Source organism: Lampetra planeri, chromosome 60 (genome assembly GCF_965212315.1).
Source record: "Lampetra planeri chromosome 60, kcLamPlan1.2.h2, whole genome shotgun sequence".
NCBI lineage: Eukaryota > Metazoa > Chordata > Hyperoartia > Petromyzontiformes > Petromyzontidae > Lampetra > Lampetra planeri.
In genome coordinates, this window is record NC_136166.1 from 232,577 (window position 1) to 255,179 (window position 22,603).

At 61.1% G+C, this 22,603-nt stretch overlaps 1 protein-coding gene across 1 annotated transcript in view; it reads left to right on the forward strand.

The window, feature by feature from the left end:
• LOC144736290 (uncharacterized) overlaps positions 1–22,603 on the forward strand; it is a 62,040-nt gene that overhangs the window by 12,496 nt on the left and 26,941 nt on the right. The gene's annotated exons all lie outside the window — the stretch shown is intronic.

A 22,603-nucleotide genomic window follows, 5' to 3' on the forward strand; every position in this document is an offset into this window, starting at 1 on the left:
TACTCAAAAAACCTCTATTATGGATCAAAACATTTACATCATTAATATCATACACCTTAATCCTACAGTAAAATTACACTTGTTTCTAAAATATATCAACAATTAAAGCATACATACACATTTAACAGTTTTGTTAAAGTAGCACATTTAACCTCTTGTAGATTTTATGTTTAAAATAATATTTGCTAAATAGTAGCAACAAAAATGTGTGTGTTTTTTTTTAAGAAATAGGATGTTAAATGACATGTTAAGTGACGTGAATTTGTTACGGATAATAGCAGGGTTCAGAACGAGAACATTTATGAGAATAATTAGAGAAAGGAGAAGTTAGATTTCTTGGACACGCAATGAGAAAACAAGACTTAATATGAAATGTGTTTTGTCTGGAACAAGAAGCTGGGGAAAGACAGCCAACGAAGAATGTAAGCAATGAGAACATTTGGATGCAAATGGGAGTATCTAACGGCATGTTCTTGCGGAAATATCATGGACAGACCAAAAGGCAGGGAAGGTCATGATCTGCTGCGTCTTTAACAAAGGAGACGGGGCATAGAGAGCATATTTATTTGTGATACTGACTGATTGTATAACGCTGGATTTCTATTTAGCCCTCAGGAATGGTGTCTGACTGGGATACGTGCAGAAGATATTACTGTTGGAACAATGAACTTAAGGAGTATGACATTCAAGGGTGCATTCCAGGCATAAACACGACGTGCACGGAAGCAATATCTCCAAGTCTGTTAACCAAGATAACAGACATTGCATGCATATCACAGTGTTCACCCTACAACCCAGCAGTGGTTATTCCTCAACCAACAACAATCACAGTGTGTGATTCATCACAGGCCATACAGAATGAAAAAGGGTTACTACCAGCAACAACGATATGCACTCAAGCTGAACTTAATATTCCATGTTCAGTACAATATGAAACGACCACCTGCACCAGCGGAGGCAGCGTGATCACCGTACCGGCTCCATGCCAATGGAGCGACATTTGCAAGACCTCCACTTCTGGCATCATCCCTTGCTCTCCCGTCGTGTACGACAAAGCGATATGCAAGACCACCGTGCCATGCGTGGGTCCCAGTGCCCCGCCTCCTCCTTGCGACATCTCAGTCTGCAAAGGTTCCACGATCTGCCAGCCCTGCGGCATCGTAGCCCCGTGTGACACCATCGCCGTCGGAAGCGGCAGCGCCAGCGCCGGAGCCATCCAGTACCAGCCTTGCGACATCGTCAAGTCCACATGCCCCACACTGATCGAAAAGTGCAGCGTCGTGCCAGGCGGCCAGGGCGTCATCACCACCTGCACCAGCGGAGGCAGCGTGATCACCGTACCGGCTCCATGCCAATGGAGCGACATTTGCAAGACCTCCACCTCTGGCATCGTCCCTTGCTCTACCGTTCTGTACGACAAGGCGATTTGCAAGACCACCGTGCCATGCGTCGGTCCCAGTGCCCCGCCTCCTCCTTGCGACATCTCAGTCTGCAAAGGTTCCACGATCTGCCAGCCCTGTGGCATCGTAGCGCCGTGTGACACCATCGCCGTCGGAAGCGGCAGCGCCAGCGCCGGAGCCATCCAGTACCAGCCTTGCGACATCGTCAAGTCCACATGCCCCACACTGATCGAAAAGTGCAGCGTCGTGCCAGGCGGCCAGGGCGTCATCACCACCTGCACCAGTGGAGGGAGCGTGATCACCGTACCGGCTCCATGCCAATGGAGCGACATTTGCAAGACCTCCACTTCTGGCATCGTCCCTTGCTCTACCGTCGTGTACAACAAGGCGATATGCAAGACCACCGTGCCATGCGTCGGTCCCAGTGCCCCGCCTCCTCCTTGCGACATCTCAGTCTGCAAAGGTTCCACGATCTACCAGCCCTGCGGCATCGTAGCCCCGTGTGACACCATCGCCGTTGGAAGCGGCAGCGCCAGCGCCGGAGCCATCCAGTACCAGCCTTGCGACATCGTCAAGTCCACATGCCCCACACTGATCGAAAAGTGCAGCGTCGTGCCAGGCGGCCAGGGCGTCATCACCACCTGCACCAGCGGAGGCAGCGTGATCACCGTACCGTCTCCATGCCAATGGAGCGACATTTGCAAGACCTCCACCTCTGGCATCGTCCCTTGCTCTACCGTTCTGTACGACAAGGCGATTTGCAAGACCACCGTGCCATGCGTGGGTCCCAGTGCCCCGCCTCCTCCTTGCGACATCTCAGTCTGCAAAGGTTCCACGATCTGCCAGCCCTGCGGCATCGTAGCCCCGTGTGACACCATCGCCGTCGGAAGCGGCAGCGCCAGCGCCGGAGCCATCCAGTACCAGCCTTGCGACATCGTCAAGTCCACATGCCCCACACTGATCGAAAAGTGCAGCGTCGTGCCAGGCGGCCAGGGCGTCATCACCACCTGCACCAGCGGAGGGAGCGTGATCACCGTACCGGCTCCATGCCAATGGAGCGACATTTGCAAGACCTCCACCTCTGGCATCGTCCCTTGCTCTACCGTCGTGTACGACAAGGCGATATGCAAGACCACCGTGCCATGCGTCGGTCCCAGTGCCCCGCCTCCTCCTTGCGACATCTCAGTCTGCAAAGGTTCCACGATCTACCAGCCCTGTGGCATCGTAGCGCCGTGTGACACCATCGCCGTCGGAAGCGGCAGCGCCAGCGCCGGAGCCATCCAGTACCAGCCTTGTGACATCGTCAAGTCCACATGCCCCACACTGATCGAAAAGTGCAGCGTCGTGCCAGGCGGCCAGGGCGTCATCACCACCTGCACCAGTGGAGGGAGCGTGATCACCGTACCGGCTCCATGCCAATGGAGCGACATTTGCAAGACCTCCACCTCTGGCATCGTCCCTTGCTCTACCGTCGTGTACGACAAGGCGATATGCAAGACCACCGTGCCATGCGTGGGTCCCAGTGCCCCGCCTCCTCCTTGCGACATCTCAGTCTGCAAAGGTTCCACGATCTACCAGCCCTGCGGCATCGTAGCGCCGTATGACACCATCGCCGTCGGAAGCGGCAGCGCCAGCGCCGGAGCCATCCAGTACCAGCCTTGCGACATCGTCAAGTCCACATGCCCCACACTGATCGAAAAGTGCAGCGTCGTGCCAGGCGGCCAGGGCGTCATCACCACCTGCACCAGCGGAGGCAGCGTGATCACCGTACCGGCTCCATGCCAATGGAGCGACATTTGCAAGACCTCCACCTCTGGCATCGTCCCTTGCTCTACCGTTCTGTACGACAAGGCGATTTGCAAGACCACCGTGCCATGCGTCGGTCCCAGTGCCCCGCCTCCTCCTTGCGACATCTCAGTCTGCAAAGGTTCCACGATCTGCCAGCCCTGCGGCATCGTAGCCCCGTGTGACACCATCGCCGTCGGAAGCGGCAGCGCCAGCGCCGGAGCCATCCAGTACCAGCCTTGCGACATCGTCAAGTCCACATGCCCCACACTGATCGAAAAGTGCAGCGTCGTGCCAGGCGGCCAGGGCGTCATCACCACCTGCACCAGCGGAGGCAGCGTGATCACCGTACCGGCTCCATGCCAATGGAGCGACATTTGCAAGACCTCCACCTCTGGCATCGTCCCTTGCTCTACCGTTCTGTACGACAAGGCGATTTGCAAGACCACCGTGCCATGCGTCGGTCCCAGTGCCCCGCCTCCTCCTTGCGACATCTCAGTCTGCAAAGGTTCCACGATCTACCAGCCCTGCGGCATCGTAGCGCCGTGTGACACCATCGCCGTCGGAAGCGGCAGCGCCAGCGCCGGAGCCATCCAGTACCAGCCTTGCGACATCGTCAAGTCCACATGCCCCACACTGATCGAAAAGTGCAGCGTCGTGCCAGGCGGCCAGGGCGTCATCACCACCTGCACCAGCGGAGGGAGCGTGATCACCGTACCGGCTCCATGCCAATGGAGCGACATTTGCAAGACCTCCACCTCTGGCATCGTCCCTTGCTCTACTGTTCTGTACGACAAGGCGATTTGCAAGACCACCGTGCCATGCGTCGGTCCCAGTGCCCCGCCTCCTCCTTGCGACATCTCAGTCTGCAAAGGTTCCACGATCTGCCAGCCCTGCGGCATCGTAGCGCCGTGTGACACCATCGCCGTCGGAAGCGGCAGCGACAGCGCCGGAGCCATCCAGTACCAGCCTTGCGACATCGTCAAGTCCACATGCCCCACACTGATCGAAAAGTGCAGCGTCGTGCCAGGCGGCCAGGGCGTCATCACCACCTGCACCAGCGGAGGCAGCGTGATCACCGTACCGGCTCCATGCCAATGGAGCGACATTTGCAAGACCTCCACCTCTGGCATCGTCCCTTGCTCTACCGTTCTGTACGACAAGGCGATTTGCAAGACCACCGTGCCATGCGTCGGTCCCAGTGCCCCACCTCCTCCTTGCGACATCTCAGTCTGCAAAGGTTCCACGATCTACCAGCCCTGCGGCATCGTAGCCCCGTGTGACACCATCGCCGTCGGAAGCGGCAGCGCCAGCGCCGGAGCCATCCAGTACCAACCTTGCGACATCGTCAAGTCCACATGCCCCACACTGATCGAAAAGTGCAGCGTCGTGCCAGGCGGCCAGGGCGTCATCACCACCTGCACCAGCGGAGGCAGCGTGATCACCGTACCGGCTCCATGCCAATGGAGCGACATTTGCAAGACCTCCACCTCTGGCATCGTCCCTTGCTCTACCGTTCTGTACGACAAGGCGATTTGCAAGACCACCGTGCCATGCGTCGGTCCCAGTGCCCCGCCTCCTCCTTGCGACATCTCAGTCTGCAAAGGTTCCACGATCTACCAGCCCTGCGGCATCGTAGCCCCGTGTGACACCATCGCCGTCGGAAGCGGCAGCGCCAGCGCCGGAGCCATCCAGTACCAGCCTTGCGACATCGTCAAGTCCACATGCCCCACACTGATCGAAAAGTGCAGCGTCGTGCCAGGCGGCCAGGGCGTCATCACCACCTGCACCAGCGGAGGCAGCGTGATCACTGTACCGGCTCCATGCCAATGGAGCGACATTTGCAAGACCTCCACCTCTGGCATCGTCCCTTGCTCTACCGTTCTGTACGACAAGGCGATTTGCAAGACCACCGTGCCATGCGTCGGTCCCAGTGCCCCGCCTCCTCCTTGCGACATCTCAGTCTGCAAAGGTTCCACGATCTACCAGCCCTGCGGCATCGTAGCCCCGTGTGACACCATCGCCGTCGGAAGCGGCAGCGCCAGCGCCGGAGCCATCCAGTACCAGCCTTGCGACATCGTCAAGTCCACATGCCCCACACTGATCGAAAAGTGCAGCGTCGTGCCAGGCGGCCAGGGCGTCATCACCACCTGCACCAGCGGAGGCAGCGTGATCACCGTACCGGCTCCATGCCAATGGAGCGACATTTGCAAGACCTCCACCTCTGGCATCGTCCCTTGCTCTACCGTTCTGTACGACAAGGCGATTTGCAAGACCACCGTGCCATGCGTCGGTCCCAGTGCCCCGCCTCCTCCTTGCGACATCTCAGTCTGCAAAGGTTCCACGATCTACCAGCCCTGTGGCATCGTAGCGCCGTGTGACACCATCGCCGTCGGAAGCGGCAGCGCCAGCGCCGGAGCCATCCAGTACCAGCCTTGCGACATCGTCAAGTCCACATGCCCCACACTGATCGAAAAGTGCAGCGTCGTGCCAGGCGGCCAGGGCGTCATCACCACCTGCACCAGCGGAGGGAGCGTGATCACCGTACCGGCTCCATGCCAATGGAGCGACATTTGCAAGACCTCCACTTCTGGCATCGTCCCTTGCTCTACCGTCGTGTACGACAAGGCGATATGCAAGACCACCGTGCCATGCGTCGGTCCCAGTGCCCCGCCTCCTCCTTGCGACATCTCAGTCTGCAAAGGTTCCACGATCTACCAGCCCTGCGGCATCGTAGCGCCGTGTGACACCATCGCCGTCGGAAGCGGCAGCGCCAGCGCCGGAGCCATCCAGTACCAGCCTTGCGACATCGTCAAGTCCACATGCCCCACACTGATCGAAAAGTGCAGCGTCGTGCCAGGCGGCCAGGGCGTCATCACCACCTGCACCAGCGGAGGCAGCGTGATCACCGTACCGGCTCCATGCCAATGGAGCGACATTTGCAAGACCTCCACCTCTGGCATCGTCCCTTGCTCTACCGTTCTGTACGACAAGGCGATTTGCAAGACCACCGTGCCATGCGTCGGTCCCAGTGCCCCGCCTCCTCCTTGCGACATCTCAGTCTGCAAAGGTTCCACGATCTACCAGCCCTGTGGCATCGTAGCGCCGTGTGACACCATCGCCGTCGGAAGCGGCAGCGCCAGCGCCGGAGCCATCCAGTACCAGCCTTGCGACATCGTCAAGTCCACATGCCCCACACTGATCGAAAAGTGCAGCGTCGTGCCAGGCGGCCAGGGCGTCATCACCACCTGCACCAGCGGAGGGAGCGTGATCACCGTACCGGCTCCATGCCAATGGAGCGACATTTGCAAGACCTCCACTTCTGGCATCGTCCCTTGCTCTACCGTCGTGTACGACAAGGCGATATGCAAGACCACCGTGCCATGCGTCGGTCCCAGTGCCCCGCCTCCTCCTTGCGACATCTCAGTCTGCAAAGGTTCCACGATCTACCAGCCCTGCGGCATCGTAGCGCCGTGTGACACCATCGCCGTCGGAAGCGGCAGCGCCAGCGCCGGAGCCATCCAGTACCAGCCTTGCGACATCGTCAAGTCCACATGCCCCACACTGATCGAAAAGTGCAGCGTCGTGCCAGGCGGCCAGGGCGTCATCACCACCTGCACCAGCGGAGGGAGCGTGATCACCGTACCGTCTCCATGCCAATGGAGCGACATTTGCAAGACCTCCACTTCTGGCATCGTCCCTTGCTCTACCGTCGTGTACGACAAGGCGATATGCAAGACCACCGTGCCATGCGTCGGTCCCAGTGCCCCGCCTCCTCCTTGCGACATCTCAGTCTGCAAAGGTTCCACGATCTACCAGCCCTGCGGCATCGTAGCGCCGTGTGACACCATCGCCGTCGGAAGCGGCAGCGCCAGCGCCGGAGCCATCCAGTACCAGCCTTGCGACATCGTCAAGTCCACATGCCCCACACTGATCGAAAAGTGCAGCGTCGTGCCAGGCGGCCAGGGCGTCATCACCACCTGCACCAGCGGAGGCAGCGTGATCACCGTACCGTCTCCATGCCAATGGAGCGACATTTGCAAGACCTCCACTTCTGGCATCGTCCCTTGCTCTACCGTCGTGTACGACAAGGCGATATGCAAGACCACCGTGCCATGCGTCGGTCCCAGTGCCCCGCCTCCTCCTTGCGACATCTCAGTCTGCAAAGGTTCCACGATCTACCAGCCCTGCGGCATCGTAGCGCCGTGTGACACCATCGCCGTCGGAAGCGGCAGCGCCAGCGCCGGAGCCATCCAGTACCAGCCTTGCGACATCGTCAAGTCCACATGCCCCACACTGATTGAAAAGTTCAGCGTCGTGCCAGGCGGCCAGGGCGTCATCACCACCTGCACCAGCGGAGGCAGCGTGATCACCGTACCGTCTCCATGCCAATGGAGCGACATTTGCAAGACCTCCACTTCTGGCATCGTCCCTTGCTCTACCGTCGTGTACGACAAGGCGATATGCAAGACCACCGTGCCATGCGTCGGTCCCAGTGCCCCGCCTCCTCCTTGCGACATCTCAGTCTGCAAAGGTTCCACGATCTACCAGCCCTGCGGCATCGTAGCGCCGTGTGACACCATCGCCGTCGGAAGCGGCAGCGCCAGCGCCGGAGCCATCCAGTACCAGCCTTGCGACATCGTCAAGTCCACATGCCCCACACTGATCGAAAAGTGCAGCGTCGTGCCAGGCGGCCAGGGCGTCATCACCACCTGCACCAGCGGAGGCAGCGTGATCACCGTACCGTCTCCATGCCAATGGAGCGACATTTGCAAGACCTCCACTACTGGCATCGTCCCTTGCTCTACCGTCGTGTACGACAAGGCGATATGCAAGACCACCGTGCCATGCGTCGGTCCCAGTGCCCCGCCTCCTCCTTGCGACATCTCAGTCTGCAAAGGTTCCACGATCTACCAGCCCTGCGGCATCGTAGCGCCGTGTGACACCATCGCCGTCGGAAGCGGCAGCGCCAGCGCCGGAGCCATCCAGTACCAGCCTTGCGACATCGTCAAGTCCACATGCCCAACACTGATCGAAAAGTGCAGCGTCGTGCCAGGCAGCCAGGGCGTCATCACCACCTGCACCAGCGGAGGGAGCGTGATCACCGTACCGGCTCCATGCCAATGGAGCGACATTTGCAAGACCTCCACTTCTGGCATCGTCCCTTGCTCTACCGTCGTGTACGACAAGGCGATATGCAAGACCACCGTGCCATGCGTCGGTCCCAGTGCCCCGCCTCCTCCTTGCGACATCTCAGTCTGCAAAGGTTCCACGATCTACCAGCCCTGCGGCATCGTAGCGCCGTGTGACACCATCGCCGTCGGAAGCGGCAGCGCCAGCGCCGGAGCCATCCAGTACCAGCCTTGCGACATCGTCAAGTCCACATGCCCCACACTGATCGAAAAGTGCAGCGTCGTGCCAGGCGGCCAGGGCGTCATCACCACCTGCACCAGCGGAGGCAGCGTGATCACCGTACCGTCTCCATGCCAATGGAGCGACATTTGCAAGACCTCCACTTCTGGCATCGTCCCTTGCTCTACCGTCGTGTACGACAAGGCGATATGCAAGACCACCGTGCCATGCGTCGGTCCCAGTGCCCCGCCTCCTCCTTGCGACATCTCAGTCTGCAAAGGTTCCACGATCTACCAGCCCTGCGGCATCGTAGCGCCGTGTGACACCATCGCCGTCGGAAGCGGCAGCGCCAGCGCCGGAGCCATCCAGTACCAGCCTTGCGACATCGTCAAGTCCACATGCCCCACACTGATCGAAAAGTGCAGCGTCGTGCCAGGCGGCCAGGGCGTCATCACCACCTGCACCAGCGGAGGCAGCGTGATCACCGTACCGTCTCCATGCCAATGGAGCGACATTTGCAAGACCTCCACTTCTGGCATCGTCCCTTGCTCTACCGTCGTGTACGACAAGGCGATATGCAAGACCACCGTGCCATGCGTCGGTCCCAGTGCCCCGCCTCCTCCTTGCGACATCTCAGTCTGCAAAGGTTCCACGATCTACCAGCCCTGCGGCATCGTAGCGCCGTGTGACACCATCGCCGTCGGAAGCGGCAGCGCCAGCGCCGGAGCCATCCAGTACCAGCCTTGCGACATCGTCAAGTCCACATGCCCCACACTGATCGAAAAGTGCAGCGTCGTGCCAGGCGGCCAGGGCGTCATCACCACCTGCACCAGCGGAGGCAGCGTGATCACCGTACCGTCTCCATGCCAATGGAGCGACATTTGCAAGACCTCCACTTCTGGCATCGTCCCTTGCTCTACCGTCGTGTACGACAAGGCGATATGCAAGACCACCGTGCCATGCGTCGGTCCCAGTGCCCCGCCTCCTCCTTGCGACATCTCAGTCTGCAAAGGTTCCACGATCTACCAGCCCTGCGGCATCGTAGCGCCGTGTGACACCATCGCCGTCGGAAGCGGCAGCGCCAGCGCCGGAGCCATCCAGTACCAGCCTTGCGACATCGTCAAGTCCACATGCCCCACACTGATCGAAAAGTGCAGCGTCGTGCCAGGCGGCCAGGGCGTCATCACCACCTGCACCAGCGGAGGCAGCGTGATCACCGTACCGTCTCCATGCCAATGGAGCGACATTTGCAAGACCTCCACCTCTGGCATCGTCCCTTGCTCTACCGTTCTGTACGACAAGGCGATTTGCAAGACCACCGTGCCATGCGTGGGTCCCAGTGCCCCGCCTCCTCCTTGCGACATCTCAGTCTGCAAAGGTTCCACGATCTGCCAGCCCTGCGGCATCGTAGCCCCGTGTGACACCATCGCCGTCGGAAGCGGCAGCGCCAGCGCCGGAGCCATCCAGTACCAGCCTTGCGACATCGTCAAGTCCACATGCCCCACACTGATCGAAAAGTGCAGCGTCGTGCCAGGCGGCCAGGGCGTCATCACCACCTGCACCAGCGGAGGCAGCGTGATCACCGTACCGGCTCCATGCCAATGGAGCGACATTTGCAAGACCTCCACCTCTGGCATCGTCCCTTGCTCTACCGTTCTGTACGACAAGGCGATTTGCAAGACCACCGTGCCATGCGTGGGTCCCAGTGCCCCGCCTCCTCCTTGCGACATCTCAGTCTGCAAAGGTTCCACGATCTGCCAGCCCTGCGGCATCGTAGCCCCGTGTGACACCATCGCCGTCGGAAGCGGCAGCGCCAGCGCCGGAGCCATCCAGTACCAGCCTTGCGACATCGTCAAGTCCACATGCCCCACACTGATCGAAAAGTGCAGCGTCGTGCCAGGCGGCCAGGGCGTCATCACCACCTGCACCAGCGGAGGCAGCGTGATCACCGTACCATCTCCATGCCAATGGAGCGACATTTGCAAGACCTCCACTACTGGCATCGTCCCTTGCTCTACCGTCGTGTACGACAAGGCGATATGCAAGACCACCGTGCCATGCGTCGGTCCCAGTGCCCCGCCTCCTCCTTGCGACATCTCAGTCTGCAAAGGTTCCACGATCTACCAGCCCTGCGGCATCGTAGCGCCGTGTGACACCATCGCCGTCGGAAGCGGCAGCGCCAGCGCCGGAGCCATCCAGTACCAGCCTTGCGACATCGTCAAGTCCACATGCCCCACACTGATCGAAAAGTGCAGCGTCGTGCCAGGCGGCCAGGGCGTCATCACCACCTGCACCAGCGGAGGCAGCGTGATCACCGTACCGTCTCCATGCCAATGGAGCGACATTTGCAAGACCTCCACCTCTGGCATCGTCCCTTGCTCTACCGTTCTGTACGACAAGGCGATTTGCAAGACCACCGTGCCATGCGTGGGTCCCAGTGCCCCGCCTCCTCCTTGCGACATCTCAGTCTGCAAAGGTTCCACGATCTGCCAGCCCTGCGGCATCGTAGCCCCGTGTGACACCATCGCCGTCGGAAGCGGCAGCGCCAGCGCCGGAGCCATCCAGTACCAGCCTTGCGACATCGTCAAGTCCACATGCCCCACACTGATCGAAAAGTGCAGCGTCGTGCCAGGCGGCCAGGGCGTCATCACCACCTGCACCAGCGGAGGGAGCGTGATCACCGTACCGGCTCCATGCCAATGGAGCGACATTTGCAAGACCTCCACCTCTGGCATCGTCCCTTGCTCTACCGTCGTGTACGACAAGGCGATATGCAAGACCACCGTGCCATGTGTGGGTCCCAGTGCCCCGCCTCCTCCTTGCGACATCTCAGTCTGCAAAGGTTCCACGATCTACCAGCCCTGCGGCATCGTAGCGCCGTGTGACACCATCGCCGTCGGAAGCGGCAGCGCCAGCGCCGGAGCCATCCAGTACCAGCCTTGCGACATCGTCAAGTCCTCATGCCCCACACTGATCGAAAAGTGTAGCGTCGTGCCAGGCGGCCAGGGCGTCATCACCACCTGCACCAGCGGAGGCAGCGTGATCACCGTACCGGCTCCATGCCAATGGAGCGACATTTGCAAGACCTCCACCTCTGGCATCGTCCCTTGCTCTACCGTCGTGTACGACAAGGCGATATGCAAGACCACCGTGCCATGTGTGGGTCCCAGTGCCCCGCCTCCTCCTTGCGACATCTCAGTCTGCAAAGGTTCCACGATCTACCAGCCCTGCGGCATCGTAGCGCCGTGTGACACCATCGCCGTCGGAAGCGGCAGCGCCAGCGCCGGAGCCATCCAGTACCAGCCTTGCGACATCGTCAAGTCCACATGCCCCACACTGATCGAAAAGTGCAGCGTCGTGCCAGGCGGCCAGGGCGTCATCACCACCTGCACCAGCGGAGGCAGCGTGATCACCGTACCGTCTCCATGCCAATGGAGCGACATTTGCAAGACCTCCACCTCTGGCATCGTCCCTTGCTCTACCGTTCTGTACGACAAGGCGATTTGCAAGACCACCGTGCCATGCGTGGGTCCCAGTGCCCCGCCTCCTCCTTGCGACATCTCAGTCTGCAAAGGTTCCACGATCTACCAGCCCTGCGGCATCGTAGCGCCGTGTGACACCATCGCCGTCGGAAGCGGCAGCGCCAGCGCCGGAGCCATCCAGTACCAGCCTTGCGACATCGTCAAGTCCTCATGCCCCACACTGATCGAAAAGTGTAGCGTCGTGCCAGGCGGCCAGGGCGTCATCACCACCTGCACCAGCGGAGGCAGCGTGATCACCGTACCGGCTCCATGCCAATGGAGCGACATTTGCAAGACCTCCACCTCTGGCATCGTCCCTTGCTCTACCGTCGTGTACGACAAGGCGATATGCAAGACCACCGTGCCATGTGTGGGTCCCAGTGCCCCGCCTCCTCCTTGCGACATCTCAGTCTGCAAAGGTTCCACGATCTACCAGCCCTGCGGCATCGTAGCGCCGTGTGACACCATCGCCGTCGGAAGCGGCAGCGCCAGCGCCGGAGCCATCCAGTACCAGCCTTGCGACATCGTCAAGTCCACATGCCCCACACTGATCGAAAAGTGCAGCGTCGTGCCAGGCGGCCAGGGCGTCATCACCACCTGCACCAGCGGAGGCAGCGTGATCACCGTACCGTCTCCATGCCAATGGAGCGACATTTGCAAGACCTCCACCTCTGGCATCGTCCCTTGCTCTACCGTTCTGTACGACAAGGCGATTTGCAAGACCACCGTGCCATGCGTGGGTCCCAGTGCCCCGCCTCCTCCTTGCGACATCTCAGTCTGCAAAGGTTCCACGATCTACCAGCCCTGCGGCATCGTAGCGCCGTGTGACACCATCGCCGTCGGAAGCGGCAGCGCCAGCGCCGGAGCCATCCAGTACCAGCCTTGCGACATCGTCAAGTCCACATGCCCCACACTGATCGAAAAGTGCAGCGTCGTGCCAGGCGGCCAGGGCGTCATCACCACCTGCACCAGCGGAGGCAGCGTGATCACCGTACCGTCTCCATGCCAATGGAGCGACATTTGCAAGACCTCCACTTCTGGCATCGTCCCTTGCTCTACCGTCGTGTACGACAAGGCGATATGCAAGACCACCGTGCCATGCGTCGGTCCCAGTGCCCCGCCTCCTCCTTGCGACATCTCAGTCTGCAAAGGTTCCACGATCTACCAGCCCTGCGGCATCGTAGCGCCGTGTGACACCATCGCCGTCGGAAGCGGCAGCGCCAGCGCCGGAGCCATCCAGTACCAGCCTTGCGACATCGTCAAGTCCACGTGCCCCACACTGATCGAAAAGTGCAGCGTCGTGCCAGGCGGCCAGGGCGTCATCACCACCTGCACCAGCGGAGGCAGCGTGATCACCGTACCGTCTCCATGCCAATGGAGCGACATTTGCAAGACCTCCACCTCTGGCATCGTCCCTTGCTCTACCGTTCTGTACGACAAGGCGATTTGCAAGACCACCGTGCCATGCGTGGGTCCCAGTGCCCCGCCTCCTCCTTGCGACATCTCAGTCTGCAAAGGTTCCACGATCTACCAGCCCTGCGGCATCGTAGCGCCGTGTGACACCATCGCCGTCGGAAGCGGCAGCGCCAGCGCCGGAGCCATCCAGTACCAGCCTTGCGACATCATCAAGTCCACATGCCCCACACTGATCGAAAAGTGCAGCATCGTGCCAGGCGGCCAGGGCGTCATCACCACCTGCACCAGCGGAGGCAGCGTGATCACCGTACCGTCTCCATGCCAATGGAGCGACATTTGCAAGACCTCCACCTCTGGCATCGTCCCTTGCTCTACCGTTCTGTACGACAAGGCGATTTGCAAGACCACCGTGCCATGCGTGGGTCCCAGTGCCCCGCCTCCTCCTTGCGACATCTCAGTCTGCAAAGGTTCCACGATCTGCCAGCCCTGCGGCATCGTAGCCCCGTGTGACACCATCGCCGTCGGAAGCGGCAGCGCCAGCGCCGGAGCCATCCAGTACCAGCCTTGCGACATCGTCAAGTCCACATGCCCCACACTGATCGAAAAGTGCAGCGTCGTGCCAGGCGGCCAGGGCGTCATCACCACCTGCACCAGCGGAGGGAGCATGATCACCGTACCGGCTCCATGCCAATGGAGCGACATTTGCAAGACCTCCACCTCTGGCATCGTCCCTTGCTCTACCGTCGTGTACGACAAGGCGATATGCAAGACCACCGTGCCATGTGTGGGTCCCAGTGCCCCGCCTCCTCCTTGCGACATCTCAGTCTGCAAAGGTTCCACGATCTACCAGCCCTGTGGCATCGTAGCGCCGTGTGACACCATCGCCGTCGGAAGCGGCAGCGCCAGCGCCGGAGCCATCCAGTACCAGCCTTGCGACATCGTCAAGTCCACATGCCCCACACTGATCGAAAAGTGCAGCGTCGTGCCAGGCGGCCAGGGCGTCATCACCACCTGCACCAGCGGAGGCAGCGTGATCACCGTACCGGCTCCATGCCAATGGAGCGACATTTGCAAGACCTCCACCTCTGGCATCGTCCCTTGCTCTACCGTTCTGTACGACAAGGCGATTTGCAAGACCACCGTGCCATGCGTCGGTCCCAGTGCCCCGCCTGCTCCTTGCGACATCTCAGTCTGCAAAGGTTCCACGATCTGCCAGCCCTGCGGCATCGTAGCGCCGTGTGACACCATCGCCGTCGGAAGCGGCAGCGCCAGCGCCGGAGCCATCCAGTACCAGCCTTGCGACATCGTCAAGTCCACATGCCCCACACTGATCGAAAAGTGCAGCGTCGTGCCAGGCGGCCAGGGCGTCATCACCACCTGCACCAGCGGAGGCAGCGTGATCACCGTACCGGCTCCATGCCAATGGAGCGACATTTGCAAGACCTCCACCTCTGGCATCGTCCCTTGCTCTACCGTTCTGTACGACAAGGCGATTTGCAAGACCACCGTGCCATGCGTCGGTCCCAGTGCCCCGCCTCCTCCTTGCGACATCTCAGTCTGCAAAGGTTCCACGATCTACCAGCCCTGCAGCATCGTAGCCCCGTGTGACACCATCGCCGTCGGAAGCGGCAGCGCCAGCGCCGGAGCCATCCAGTACCAGCCTTGCGACATCGTCAAGTCCACATGCCCCACACTGATCGAAAACTGCAGCGTCGTGCCAGGCGGCCAGGGCGTCATCACCACCTGCACCAGCGGAGGGAGCGTGATCACCGTACCGGCTCCATGCCAATGGAGCGACATTTGCAAGACCTCCACCTCTGGCATCGTCCCTTGCTCTACCGTCGTGTACGACAAGGCGATATGCAAGACCACCGTGCCATGCGTGGGTCCCAGTGCCCCGCCTCCTCCTTGCGACATCTCAGTCTGCAAAGGTTCCACGATCTACCAGCCCTGCGGCATCGTAGCGCCGTGTGACACCATCGCCGTCGGAAGCGGCAGCGCCAGCGCCGGAGCCATCCAGTACCAGCCTTGCGACATCGTCAAGTCCACATGCCCCACACTGATCGAAAAGTGCAGCGTCGTGCCAGGCGGCCAGGGCGTCATCACCACCTGCACCAGCGGAGGCAGCGTGATCACCGTACCGGCTCCATGCCAATGGAGCGACATTTGCAAGACCTCCACCTCTGGCATCGTCCCTTGCTCTACCGTTCTGTACGACAAGGCGAGTTGCAAGACCACCGTGCCATGCGTCGGTCCCAGTGCCCCGCCTCCTCCTTGCGACATCTCAGTCTGCAAAGGTTCCACGATCTGCCAGCCCTGCGGCATCGTAGCCCCGTGTGACACCATCGCCGTCGGAAGCGGCAGCGCCAGCGCCGGAGCCATCCAGTACCAGCCTTGCGACATCGTCAAGTCCACATGCCCCACACTGATCGAAAAGTGCAGCGTCGTGCCAGGCGGCCAGGGCGTCATCACCACCTGCACCAGCGGAGGCAGCGTGATCACCGTACCGGCTCCATGCCAATGGAGCGACATTTGCAAGACCTCCACCTCTGGCATCGTCCCTTGCTCTACCGTTCTGTACGACAAGGCGATTTGCAAGACCACCGTGCCATGCGTCGGTCCCAGTGCCCCGCCTGCTCCTTGCGACATCTCAGTCTGCAAAGGTTCCACGATCTGCCAGCCCTGCGGCATCGTAGCGCCGTGTGACACCATCGCCGTCGGAAGCGGCAGCGCCAGCGCCGGAGCCATCCAGTACCAGCCTTGCGACATCGTCAAGTCCACATGCCCCACACTGATCGAAAAGTGCAGCGTCGTGCCAGGCGGCCAGGGCGTCATCACCACCTGCACCAGCGGAGGCAGCGTGATCACCGTACCGGCTCCATGCCAATGGAGCGACATTTGCAAGACCTCCACCTCTGGCATCGTCCCTTGCTCTACCGTCGTGTACGACAAGGCGATATGCAAGACCACCGTGCCATGCGTGGGTCCCAGTGCCCCGCCTCCTCCTTGCGACATCTCAGTCTGCAAAGGTTCCACGATCTACCAGCCCTGCGGCATCGTAGCGCCGTGTGACACCATCGCCGTCGGAAGCGGCAGCGCCAGCGCCGGAGCCATCCAGTACCAGCCTTGCGACATCGTCAAGTCCACATGCCCCACACTGATCGAAAAGTGCAGCGTCGTGCCAGGCGGCCAGGGCGTCATCACCACCTGCACCAGCGGAGGCAGCGTGATCACCGTACCGGCTCCATGCCAATGGAGCGACATTTGCAAGACCTCCACCTCTGGCATCGTCCCTTGCTCTACCGTTCTGTACGACAAGGCGATTTGCAAGACCACCGTGCCATGCGTCGGTCCCAGTGCCCCGCCTCCTCCTTGCGACATCTCAGTCTGCAAAGGTTCCACGATCTGCCAGCCCTGCGGCATCGTAGCCCCGTGTGACACCATCGCCGTCGGAAGCGGCAGCGCCAGCGCCGGAGCCATCCAGTACCAGCCTTGCGACATCGTCAAGTCCACATGCCCCACACTGATCGAAAAGTGCAGCGTCGTGCCAGGCGGCCAGGGCGTCATCACCACCTGCACCAGCGGAGGCAGCGTGATCACCGTACCGGCTCCATGCCAATGGAGCGACATTTGCAAGACCTCCACCTCTGGCATCGTCCCTTGCTCTACCGTTCTGTACGACAAGGCGATTTGCAAGACCACCGTGCCATGCGTCGGTCCCAGTGCCCCGCCTGCTCCTTGCGACATCTCAGTCTGCAAAGGTTCCACGATCTGCCAGCCCTGCGGCATCGTAGCGCCGTGTGACACCATCGCCGTCGGAAGCGGCAGCGCCAGCGCCGGAGCCATCCAGTACCAGCCTTGCGACATCGTCAAGTCCACATGCCCCACACTGATCGAAAAGTGCAGCGTCGTGCCAGGCGGCCAGGGCGTCATCACCACCTGCACCAGCGGAGGCAGCGTGATCACCGTACCGGCTCCATGCCAATGGAGCGACATTTGCAAGACCTCCACCTCTGGCATCGTCCCTTGCTCTACCGTTCTGTACGACAAAGCGATTTGCAAGACCACCGTGCCATGCGTCGGTCCCAGTGCCCCGCCTCCTCCTTGCGACATCTCAGTCTGCAAAGGTTCCACGATCTACCAGCCCTGCGGCATCGTAGCCCCGTGTGACACCATCGCCGTCGGAAGCGGCAGCGCCAGCGCCGGAGCCATCCAGTACCAGCCTTGCGACATCGTCAAGTCCACATGCCCCACACTGATCGAAAAGTGCAGCGTCGTGCCAGGCGGCCAGGGCGTCATCACCACCTGCACCAGCGGAGGCAGCGTGATCACCGTACCGGCTCCATGCCAATGGAGCGACATTTGCAAGACCTCCACCTCTGGCATCGTCCCTTGCTCTACCGTTCTGTACGACAAGGCGATTTGCAAGACCACCGTGCCATGCGTCGGTCCCAGTGCCCCGCCTCCTCCTTGCGACATCTCAGTCTGCAAAGGTTCAACGATCTGCCAGCCCTGCGGCATCGTAGCCCCGTGTGACACCATCGCCGTCGGAAGCGGCAGCGCCAGCGCCGGAGCCATCCAGTACCAGCCTTGCGACATCGTCAAGTCCACATGCCCCACACTGATCGAAAAGTGCAGCGTCGTGCCAGGCGGCCAGGGCGTCATCACCACCTGCACCAGCGGAGGGAGCGTGATCACCGTACCGGCTCCATGCCAATGGAGCGACATTTGCAAGACCTCCACCTCTGGCATCGTCCCTTGCTCTACCGTCGTGTACGACAAGGCGATATGCAAGACCACCGTGCCATGCGTGGGTCCCAGTGCCCCGCCTCCTCCTTGCGACATCTCAGTCTGCAAAGGTTCCACGATCTACCAGCCCTGCGGCATCGTAGCGCCGTGTGACACCATCGCCGTCGGAAGCGGCAGCGCCAGCGCCGGAGCCATCCAGTACCAGCCTTGCGACATCGTCAAGTCCACATGCCCCACACTGATCGAAAAGTGCAGCGTCGTGCCAGGTGGCCAGGGCGTCATCACCACCTGCACCAGCGGAGGCAGCGTGATCACCGTACCGTCTCCATGCCAATGGAGCGACATTTGCAAGACCTCCACCTCTGGCATCGTCCCTTGCTCTACCGTTCTGTACGACAAGGCGATTTGCAAGACCACCATGCCATGCGTGGGTCCCAGTGCCCCGCCTCCTCCTTGCGACATCTCAGTCTGCAAAGGTTCCACGATCTGCCAGCCCTGCGGCATCGTAGCCCCGTGTGACACCATCGCCGTCGGAAGCGGCAGCGCCAGCGCCGGAGCCATCCAGTACCAGCCTTGCGACATCGTCAAGTCCACATGCCCCACACTGATCGAAAAGTGCAGCGTCGTGCCAGGCGGCCAGGGCGTCATCACCACCTGCACCAGCGGAGGCAGCGTGATCACCGTACCGGCTCCATGCCAATGGAGCGACATTTGCAAGACCTCCACCTCTGGCATCGTCCCTTGCTCTACCGTTCTGTACGACAAGGCGATTTGCAAGACCACCGTGCCATGCGTCGGTCCCAGTGCCCCGCCTCCTCCTTGCGACATCTCAGTCTGCAAAGGTTCCACGATCTGCCAGCCCTGCGGCATCGTAGCCCCGTGTGACACCATCGCCGTCGGAAGCGGCAGCGCCAGCGCCGGAGCCATCCAGTACCAGCCTTGCGACATCGTCAAGTCCACATGCCCCACACTGATCGAAAAGTGCAGCGTCGTGCCAGGCGGCCAGGGCGTCATCACCACCTGCACCAGCGGAGGCAGCGTGATCACCGTACCGGCTCCATGCCAATGGAGCGACATTTGCAAGACCTCCACGTCTGGCATCGTCCCTTGCTCTACCGTTCTGTACGACAAGGCGATTTGCAAGACCACCGTGCCATGCGTCGGTCCCAGTGCCCCGCCTCCTCCTTGCGACATCTCAGTCTGCAAAGGTTCCACGATCTGCCAGCCCTGCGGCATCGTAGCGCCGTGTGACACCATCGCCGTCGGAAGCGGCAGCGCCAGCGCCGGAGCCATCCAGTACCAGCCTTGCGACATCGTCAAGTCCACATGCCCCACACTGATCGAAAAGTGCAGCGTCGTGCCAGGCGGCCAGGGCGTCATCACCACCTGCACCAGCGGAGGCAGCGTGATCACCGTACCGTCTCCATGCCAATGGAGCGACATTTGCAAGACCTCCACCTCTGGCATCGTCCCTTGCTCTACCGTTCTGTACGACAAGGCGATTTGCAAGACCACCGTGCCATGCGTGGGTCCCAGTGCCCCGCCTCCTCCTTGCGACATCTCAGTCTGCAAAGGTTCCACGATCTGCCAGCCCTGCGGCATCGTAGCCCCGTGTGACACCATCGCCGTCGGAAGCGGCAGCGCCAGCGCCGGAGCCATCCAGTACCAGCCTTGCGACATCGTCAAGTCCACATGCCCCACACTGATCGAAAAGTGCAGCGTCGTGCCAGGCGGCCAGGGCGTCATCACCACCTGCACCAGCGGAGGCAGCGTGATCACCGTACCGGCTCCATGCCAATGGAGCGACATTTGCAAGACCTCCACGTCTGGCATCGTCCCTTGCTCTACCGTTCTGTACGACAAGGCGATTTGCAAGACCACCGTGCCATGCGTCGGTCCCAGTGCCCCGCCTCCTCCTTGCGACATCTCAGTCTGCAAAGGTTCCACGATCTGCCAGCCCTGCGGCATCGTAGCGCCGTGTGACACCATCGCCGTCGGAAGCGGCAGCGCCAGCGCCGGAGCCATCCAGTACCAGCCTTGCGACATCGTCAAGTCCACATGCCCCACACTGATCGAAAAGTGCAGCGTCGTGCCAGGCGGCCAGGGCGTCATCACCACCTGCACCAGCGGAGGCAGCGTGATCACCGTACCGTCTCCATGCCAATGGAGCGACATTTGCAAGACCTCCACCTCTGGCATCGTCCCTTGCTCTACCGTTCTGTACGACAAGGCGATTTGCAAGACCACCGTGCCATGCGTGGGTCCCAGTGCCCCGCCTCCTCCTTGCGACATCTCAGTCTGCAAAGGTTCCACGATCTGCCAGCCCTGCGGCATCGTAGCCCCGTGTGACACCATCGCCGTCGGAAGCGGTAGCGCCAGCGCCGGAGCCATCCAGTACCAGCCTTGCGACATCGTCAAGTCCACATGCCCCACACTGATCGAAAAGTGCAGCGTCGTGCCAGGCGGCCAGGGCGTCATCACCACCTGCACCAGCGGAGGCAGCGTGATCACCGTACCGGCTCCATGCCAATGGAGCGACATTTGCAAGACCTCCACCTCTGGCATCGTCCCTTGCTCTACCGTTCTGTACGACAAGGCGATTTGCAAGACCACCGTGCCATGCGTCGGTCCCAGTGCCCCGCCTCCTCCTTGCGACATCTCAGTCTGCAAAGGTTCCACGATCTGCCAGCCCTGCGGCATCGTAGCGCCGTGTGACACCATCGCCGTCGGAAGCGGCAGCGCCAGCGCCGGAGCCATCCAGTACCAGCCTTGCGACATCGTCAAGTCCACATGCCCCACACTGATCGAAAAGTGCAGCGTCGTGCCAGGCGGCCAGGGCGTCATCACCACCTGCACCAGCGGAGGCAGCGTGATCACCGTACCGTCTCCATGCCAATGGAGCGACATTTGCAAGACCTCCACCTCTGGCATCGTCCCTTGCTCTACCGTTCTGTACGACAAGGCGATTTGCAAGACCACCGTGCCATGCGTGGGTCCCAGTGCCCCGCCTCCTCCTTGCGACATCTCAGTCTGCAAAGGTTCCACGATCTGCCAGCCCTGCGGCATCGTAGCCCCGTGTGACACCATCGCCGTCGGAAGCGGCAGCGCCAGCGCCGGAGCCATCCAGTACCAGCCTTGCGACATCGTCAAGTCCACATGCCCCACACTGATCGAAAAGTGCAGCGTCGTGCCAGGCGGCCAGGGCGTCATCACCACCTGCACCAGCGGAGGCAGCGTGATCACCGTACCGGCTCCATGCCAATGGAGCGACATTTGCAAGACCTCCACGTCTGGCATCGTCCCTTGCTCTACCGTTCTGTACGACAAGGCGATTTGCAAGACCACCGTGCCATGCGTCGGTCCCAGTGCCCCGCCTCCTCCTTGCGACATCTCAGTCTGCAAAGGTTCCACGATCTGCCAGCCCTGCGGCATCGTAGCGCCGTGTGACACCATCGCCGTCGGAAGCGGCAGCGCCAGCGCCGGAGCCATCCAGTACCAGCCTTGCGACATCGTCAAGTCCACATGCCCCACACTGATCGAAAAGTGCAGCGTCGTGCCAGGCGGCCAGGGCGTCATCACCACCTGCACCAGCGGAGGCAGCGTGATCACCGTACCGTCTCCATGCCAATGGAGCGACATTTGCAAGACCTCCACCTCTGGCATCGTCCCTTGCTCTACCGTTCTGTACGACAAGGCGATTTGCAAGACCACCGTGCCATGCGTGGGTCCCAGTGCCCCGCCTCCTCCTTGCGACATCTCAGTCTGCAAAGGTTCCACGATCTGCCAGCCCTGCGGCATCGTAGCCCCGTGTGACACCATCGCCGTCGGAAGCGGTAGCGCCAGCGCCGGAGCCATCCAGTACCAGCCTTGCGACATCGTCAAGTCCACATGCCCCACACTGATCGAAAAGTGCAGCGTCGTGCCAGGCGGCCAGGGCGTCATCACCACCTGCACCAGCGGAGGCAGCGTGATCACCGTACCGGCTCCATGCCAATGGAGCGACATTTGCAAGACCTCCACCTCTGGCATCGTCCCTTGCTCTACCATTCTGTACGACAAGGCGATTTGCAAGACCACCGTGCCATGCGTCGGTCCCAGTGCCCCGCCTCCTCCTTGCGACATCTCAGTCTGCAAAGGTTCCACGATCTGCCAGCCCTGCGGCATCGTAGCGCCGTGTGACACCATCGCCGTCGGAAGCGGCAGCGCCAGCGCCGGAGCCATCCAGTACCAGCCTTGCGACATCGTCAAGTCCACATGCCCCACACTGATCGAAAAGTGCAGCGTCGTGCCAGGCGGCCAGGGCGTCATCACCACCTGCACCAGCGGAGGCAGCGTGATCACCGTACCGTCTCCATGCCAATGGAGCGACATTTGCAAGAC